This window comes from Pteropus alecto, unplaced genomic scaffold (genome assembly GCF_000325575.1).
Source record: "Pteropus alecto unplaced genomic scaffold, ASM32557v1 scaffold40, whole genome shotgun sequence".
Taxonomy (NCBI): Eukaryota; Metazoa; Chordata; class Mammalia; order Chiroptera; family Pteropodidae; genus Pteropus; species Pteropus alecto.
The window spans coordinates 4,912,183-4,920,934 of NW_006431919.1; positions in this window are offsets into that span (position 1 = coordinate 4,912,183).

Genomic DNA, 8,752 nt, shown 5'->3' on the forward strand with positions numbered 1-8,752 from the left:
AGGCAGGCAGAAGCCAGACCCCGGAAGGCCATGTTAAGGAGTTTCTGATCTTTATTTTAAAAGCAGTAGGAATCACTAGAGTGTTTTACACTGGGCAGAGTGAAAGCATCAGATGTGCCCTTCGCTGATTTCTAGAGCTGGGAATGACTTGCCCAAGGAGCTGGGCACACAGTAGGCACCCAGGGCATACAGAATGAGAAACATCCAGGGCAACTGGCGCTCGGTGCCTCCTCAAAGTCACTGACCGTGGGAGGACAGGGGAACATGACATCTCTCATCCGTTTAGCTGCTCATCCTCTCAAACCCACAAGAGTAGTAGAAGCCAAGGTATCTACAGCATTATGCTGGTGGTAGCAGAAACTGATTTAGAGAACTTGGCAATTTGTTCAGTTTTGAATTCTCTTTTTCTATGTTTTTCACTGGGATGGGGGCTTTGAGGTTCCTAGTAAGGGATCAATAAGTATTTAATGAATGGACAAATATAGTTTAAATAACATAGTTTCAGATTACACTTTTGGCCTTTTTCCCCTCCACTCACAGCCCACAGACCTTCTTCTGATAGAGTGCTCCCTCATTTGTTATATGCTGTGTGCCCTTGAAAAGGTCCCTTCCCCTCCCTAGGCCTCAGGTTCTCCATATGACAATGGGAAAAGGGGAACAAATTAGATAATGGTCAGCCTGGACTTTTATAGTGCTACAAGTCTTGCATCTAGCATTTTGCGGTGGCCCTGATCTTGTTAAGGATTTATTTTCCAAGCTCAGAGAGAGCGTGGGAGTGAGACACTCCATCCCCACCCCCCGCTCTGGTTCCGTTGGTGTCTCCCACCTCAGGGCTTCAGGGTTTTTGCTGAAGTGGGTCCAGGATTTAGTATCCAAAGCTTCTTTCCTGCAGCTGCTCACAGCTCTGCTAACCTCTGGCCTCAGGCAGCTGCCTCCTGTTTTTTTCATCCTGGGCCGCCTGGCTTGGCAATACCTGGGCTCCATGGTGATTCCCCAAGGCAGCCTGCAGTTCTTACCCTGAGGTCTTACTTGATTCAGTGCTGACAGGGCAAGGGCCCTTGGTGCACTCATATTCACATACACAATGCCAGAGAAACAAAAGACCACGCGGTGAACCCTCAGAAAAAGCAGGTTTCTTAGCAACTTTACAGTCTTTGTTCACGAGCTACTTTGAACTGAAGTAACGTCTGATCTCCTGCCAGTTCCTGCCTGGGCATGGGGAGAAGGGGATGGCGGGTCTGCCTTTGCTGGAGCTTGGAGCTAAGCTTCCCTACCATTGCTCTGTATTTAATATAGATGATTAATTCGTTAACATTGAACTCATGGCCAATAGCATTCTAAATAACGCAATGAAACCTAGCACATAAACCTTCTCCACGAGGCTCATCTTAGTGTCTCGTAACATTGGACAGCACCTCGGCACTACGCGTGGGGGCCATTTTAAACCAAAATCACCAACAAAAAGCACAAAAAATATGAAAAACATGGCACTAAATAGACCACACACACACACACACACACACACACACTTGTGTACAGCATGAGAGCTGAATTGACCTCAGCTGGGAACATGAATGTTGGGTGACTCAAATTTTTTGCCACTCAGCACATGCACACATCCATGAGTGACCTTGAAGGTGCCACCAGTATTCGTTTTGAGGTTACAGATACATTTTAATGAGTTGGCATTATTGTATAATTGCACAGTCCCGCAGCTGCTGGTAACTGCTAATCTGTCTCACTGACAGACAAAATCAGTGAATAATGAGAACCTTTTAATTACTATTTTATTCATTCATTTGTTTATTTAATGTCTTTCTTCTCCACTTAACTTCTGGAGGACAAGGCTCTTTCTCTATTGCCCACCATTTTATCCCTAGCTCTTAGCAGAAACTGTTGAGCTGCCGAAAAACCAACCGCTCACCTCTGGAATTTTAGTTTTATAAAAATTATTGGTAATCCTTATTATTTATATCACCATTAGCTACATATTCAGTTAAAGCCAAAATAAAAGTTTTCCAGGGCTGACTTTTCCTGACCAAACTCATGAAAGACTGATTACATATCAAACATTGTTAATTTTTTCGTGGGCATTAGAATTTGCCCATGACACAAATAATTATGTGCAGTCTCCTAGTACCCGCTGAATTATTCCATGTAAAAGTTTACTCGGTGATCTTTTGCTTTCCCATGACAGAATTTACACAGCCCCACTTCCATACATAATTGGTTTCCGAAAATGTGACTAATATCAAAAGTACAAAAGTCAAACAATGAATTTATTCTGTCAACAGGGCACATCTGTTCCTAGGGAATAAAAAAATGGTATAACATTTCCAATTATAACTGCATTTTGAGACAATCTTTGATGACATATTTTCTACCTTTCCTAATACATCTTCAATTTGATTCTTTTCCTTCACTAATCAAAAAACAGGCTTACGAACATCTAGTAGAAGCTAAAGAGTCATCTCTTTCAACAAATCTAATGATTTCTCTTTGTATCAATTATAAAGAGTTAATGATATACATACTTCCTTTATTGAGATACAACTTACCCATTTAAAGTGTACAGTGTTCTTAGTATATTTACAAGGTTGTACAACCATTGCCGCTTCCTAATTCCAGAACATTTTTGTCCCTTCAGATAGAAACCTTGTACCTATTAGCAGTCACTCCCTACCCCAACCTCCCCTTCTCCCTTCCTAGTCCCTCAGCTGCTGGTAACTGCTAATCTGTCTCTATGGACTTGCTTTGTCTGGACATTTCACATAAATGGTATTATACAATATGTGGCCTTTGTGTCTAGCTTTCACTTAGCATAATATTTTCAAGGTTCATCCGTATTGTGGCATGCATCAGTACTTCCTTTTTATTACAGAATAATATTCCATTGTCTGACTACACCACATTTTGTTTATCCGTCAGCTGATGGACATTTGGGTTGTTTCCACCTTTTGTCTATTATAAATAATGCTGCTGTGAGCGTTCATATACAAGTTTGTGTGTGGATGTATGTTTTCATTTCTCTTGGGTAGATGCCCAAGAGTGGAATTGTTAGGTCATATGGTAACTCTATGTTTAACATTTTGAGGAACTGCTAAACCGTCTTCCAAAGTGGCTGCACCATTTTTGCATTCCTACCAGTACTATGTGTGTTTCAATTTCTCCACATCCTCACCTATTCTTGCTATTCTCTGTCTTAGTGACTGTAGCCATCGTAGTGGGCATGAAGTAATATCTCATTGTGGTTTTGACCTACATTTCCCTAACGATTAGTGATGCTGAGCATCTTTTCATGTGCTTATTGCCCATTCATATATATCTTCTTTGGAGAAATATCTATCAAACCCTTCGACCACTTTTTAATTGGCTTATTTGTCTTTTTATTGAATTATAAGATTTTATTGTATATTCTGAAAACTTTTCAGATATGATTTGCAAACATTTTCTTCCATTCTGTAGGTAGTCTTTCACTTTCTCGATATACACATATTTCCTTTTTAATTTTTATATTTTTATTTTTTCAATTATAGTTGACATTTATATTATAGTTGATAATTTATATTAGTTTCAGGTGTACAACACAGTGATTAGACATGTATATAATTTATGAAGTGATCACTCCAGTAAATTCAGTACCCATTTGACATCATACGTAGTTATTACAATACTACTGACTATATTCCCCATGCTATACTCTACATCCTCATGACTATCTTTACATAAACTTGCTACCACTACTACTGGTACTTTCATTTTTCTGTTCACACAACTTTGTAAAGTTAAGATGCAATAAAATAAGTACTTTACCAATCTTTGCTGTGCAGATGGATGTGGAAACTGCCTGTGTGGAAACTGAACAATTGGCAGATAAACAGTACCACCCTGCCATATTGCGATATGTCTTCTTCTCTAACATGCAGAAACCTCAACTTGGGTGCCATGGGAAATTTAGGATGTCAGCATGAAATGGATGAAATAGCTACCGTTTATTGAGCTCTTACTAAGTGCAAGACACTATGCCAGGTGCTTTACATCGTCACATTAATCTTCACAATAGCCCTGTATGAGGAGTACTATTATCATCCCATTTTACAGATGAACGGAGTTTACAAACTGAGGCTCATATAGCTTTAAGGAAGATGTCAGTGATCCTACAGCTGGTAAAGTGGCAGAGCTGGGATTCAAACCAAGTGCTTCTGAGTCCAGAGCCTTTGCTGTTAACCACAGTGCCAGTAGCTACAATGCCAGTCAACTGCCAGGCTGCAGACCAGGGCCACAGCCAGAGGAAACTTTCACAGGTGCTCAGGGAAATGAGGAAAATAAGGACGATGTTTTGGGTTTTTCATAAAGCTGAATTTATTCCATTTAAATGACCATCCTTTATTCTGAGGTCCTTCCTACTTTGGTATTCCACATTTCCTCCTTAATAACAGTACCAAATGATAGTATTTTTCTTATCATTATAAAAAGAAATATAGGCATATATCTAAAATATCCAAATAGAGAAACAAGCTTATAAAATTCAAATTCTCCCTACCTTACCTTTGACCTGCAGTCCGCAGTGCCCACCATAGAAGCAACAATTACTAGTTTCCCATGTATCCTTAATATGTGTATATGTATGTATATATAATTTTTAAGAAATACAAATGGTATTTAGAATCTACACATACTGCTTTGTATATTTCTTCAATTTAAGAAATATCTCAGTACAGTTGGCTATATTTAAATTAATTATTTTAAAAAATGTTTACTGAATCCCTAGCTAGCCACCAGAGTTGGAGAACTGGTGTTGTATGCACTGGAGCCACAGCAACAAACAAGACAGACGTGGTCCCTGCCTTCATGGAGCTTGTTGTGTGACTGTCATGGGAGAGACAGTCACACAACAATAATGATAATAATAAAGTAGAATAATTGCATGTTGTGGTGAATGCTAGTAAAAAAAAAAAAAAGACACTGAATAGAGAATAGTGAGGGGCAGGGGTTGAAGAGACTCTCTAGGGAGGTGACATTTAAATTAGCCATGGGAGGAACAGGCAGAACGACATTCCAGGCAGAGGGAACGCAAATGCAAAGACCTTGAGGTAAGAAGGAAGTTGACTCATTCGAGGAACTTAAGGAAGAAAACAGAGGCAAAGAGATGGCAGGGGCAATGTCAGAATGAACTGGGAAGCTGGCAAGAGGCTTAAAGGTGTGTGTGGCATGGTCTGGTTCATGTAGATCCTCCGTAGGGACCAGCCCAAAGGCTAGTGAAGCACTTCAAGCAAAAGGTGATGGTGGCCCCGGGCTGGGCTGCTAGCTCTAAGGAATGAAGCAAGGGGACAGATTCTAACCATCTTTCGGAAGTAGAAGAAAGTGCTTCAATGATGGGCCAGATCGGAGTCGGGTGAGAGGGAAAATCAAGGGTGGTACAGGTTGTACAGTTTATGATTCAGGTGTCAGAGAAGGTTTTAACTTGCTCGTCTCGGTCAGCAGCACCTCCAGAGCATTCCAAGCAAAGAGCTGAATGTTGCTATCTGGAGCTCAGAGAAGAAGGTCTCGGCTAGAATGAAAGTTAGGAGTTATTGATCTCCAGTTTCAAATATCTGGGGATAGGTTTGGGTGTGGAAAAGAATGTTACAGTTACTGACTCAAGATGCCCATTTTAAAACCTAGCTTATAAATCTTATTATTTCATCACAAATCTAGTAAAAATAAGAACAATCACTTATTTGTTCTTTGATTACTGTTGAATTAATTCTTAAGATTTAATTCTCCTTAAACATTTCAACTTATGGCCTGAATTAATCAAATTTCCTCAGACATTTCAAACTACAGTTACAAATCTAATGTACCTGGTTTTCACAAACACTTTAAATGCCTAATAGGTCAGACTTATTTATCTAAAAAGCAAGATCTCTCTAAGCACTTAAGCAACTATTGTAAATTAATTACCTAAACGTAAATGTAGCAAATCGGATTCTCTTGGCCATTTCAAAAATCTTAAATCCAACACCATGCAGAACAAGGGTCACAGAAGCTTCTCTCCTAAATCCATTTCTTCATTATCTGAATATTTATATTGCCTTTCTGGAGTTACAGATTTACTCTCCCAGCAAACAGATCAGAATTCTTTCCAAATATTGCCATTTGGAACCAATCTACATAATTTGGAGAAAGCTTATGATAAAGCATTCCTTGAAGACTACAAAACTGTACGTAAAGGATAGTTAAAAGCATGTATCCCTGCCCCCCAAAAATATATAGAGGCTGAGAGTATCAGTCTGGGTCTAATTAGAAGAGAGAAACCACACAATAATTTGAACAAGAGTAATATAAAGATATATTAACTATAATAGGGGACTGCAGTAATAAGGCATTGCCTAGTAAGAAGAGAACTGTAAAGAACATAGGCACAGCAAACATAAGGAGCAGCCTGAGGTAGAGCACCCACAGGGCTGAGTTAGAGCACCTGAGGAAACAGCCTCCTATCCCTCTCCCCTGCCTACCCTAGGACTGGTGCCAGGGGAAGCTGGTGCTGAAGAAGCTGTGTGTAGTGCAATAGCCTGACACTGGACGCAAATGCAGTTTGAAAAAATATCTAAGTGCAAAATTTATGTGGGAAATGTAGAGCTCTTATCCATGGCAATCAGCTTTGGAACCAACATCACACACTGCCTTGTACAGATACCCAGCTGTTTCCTGTGTGTATGTCTGAGCTCCCCTGCTAGAAGATATTCTCTTTTAAGGCAAGGATTATGTTTCATCTCCTCCTGTGGCCAACCCTGAAATAAGTATACACAATATGCTCAATAATTTACTTTTGAATATATGAACTCTGAAGGAGGAATACTAATAAACTGTGCCTTTTTCCATTAATTTTTTATTCTATTTTTTCCTTCTAAAAAAGCAACAAACATTTATTGGAGAAAATGCAAGGTAGACCAAAAGGAGAAAAAGATCAACCATATTTCTACTACCCCAAAATAACTACTATTAGTTCTTTGGTATATTTCTTATGTACAAATAGTTTTTATTTTTTAAAACATAGATGTATGTATATCTCATATGCAATTTTATATCCTCTGAATTTTTACATAAAGCATTTCTCCAACTCGTCAACTCTTTGTTGAAGAGTCAATGCTGAATTATTATACATAGAAAATGTTTACACTGATATCGAAACTACTTTTATTGAAAATATCATGACTGCAGAATCTCTCATTATGAAGACATAACTTACTTAACCACTTCCTTGTGGAAGTTTTAGGTTATTTTTCTTATTATAAATAATCCCATAATATACATTGTTGTGTTTAAATTTTTCTCTGGTAGGTCAGTTTCCTAAAATGGCTGTCCCACATGTGAAATTACTAGGCTAACGGGTGCAAATACCGTTAAGGCCACTGAGGAAAATTTAAGATCACAGGGCATTGCTTCTAAACATGGAAACCGGTAGCTTTCCCTTTTTCAACAGGTAGGAACCAGAACCCTCTTGAATGCCACCTAGTACTACTAAAATAGGTACCTGTGCTCAAATAACACTCCTAGGCCTTTCCATGCCGCTCCCCACAAGAAAAAACACTACTCAGCCCTGAATGATTGCGTGACTGCATGACCCTAGGCCAGTTCCTTCTTTGGCCCTCATTTGTCCCAAGGTGCCCAACGGAAAGGTGGCCTGACTAGGGGTGCTAGACTAGAGGATTTCTCTATCAGCCCTTTTGAGTATGTGTGACACCCTTAGACGTTGAACCCCAAGCTCGGGGGCTTGGAAGGGCGCGGTCACCTCGCGGGTAGACCCGGAGCCTTAAAGCAATAGAAGCTACAGCTTACAGACCTCCAGAGAGCCCAAGACACCGCAAGCCCTTCCCCAAACCGAGATTGTCCCTTGGTCCTCCACCCCCGGCCTTTTCTCCATCTCCTCCGCAGGCCCTCCTCTTCCCTCCCCGCGGTTCATCTAGTCCACCCTTCAGGCCGTATCGCGACTCGCGATCCTTCTCAGCAGAGGGGTCGCCCAAGACTCTGGGGGTCTCCTTCCCCTCCGCTCCCCTCCTCTTTCGCAGTGCAAGCCAATCCCAGTTTCCACAGTCTGGGGTCTCCACCACACTCAAACATCCAACCTCGCAAGACCCGCATCATCTCCTCTGCACATCTTTCCACATATCTATACGGGTTTGTCCTCTGTCTTTCCCGCCATGCCTGGCTTTCTGTAGAGTTTCACCTGCCCTGCCTGCCACCGGTCTGCGGGTCCTCTGGCTCGGGTCCTTCCGTTTTACCAGTATGTTCTTCTCATAACAGCACCTCTCTCCCTTTTAGGTCCCTCGTCATATGCCCCTCCCTATGTCTCCCCCTCTGCGCCCCCGCCCCCGTCCGTACTTCTGTCCGTCCCGAATGTAATCCTCCGTTGCCGGAGTCTAGCCTTCCGTCCTACCAGGCCCCTGGTCACCATCTCTCCCCAGGCTTGGAGTCTGCAGCCCCATTTCCCTCCCTCAACATGGGAACTCTTTCCTCTACCACTTTCTCTACTTTGAACCCATCCCAGCAGAGTCCAGGAAGTAGCCAGGCGCCGGGGAATGGCGGCGATGGGGCCCAATAGAGAGCGCCAGCGGTGGCAGCGGCCCCGCCCAGAGAGCAAATGCTACCAATGGGCGCGCGGAGGCGGGACTTCCGCTGTCCCGCGAAGGGCGGGGGGAGCGAACTGTTGTGGTGCCGAGCGTTGGGCGGGCGGCGGCCGGGTGGGGCAGGGGCTGCCGCGGGACTCGGG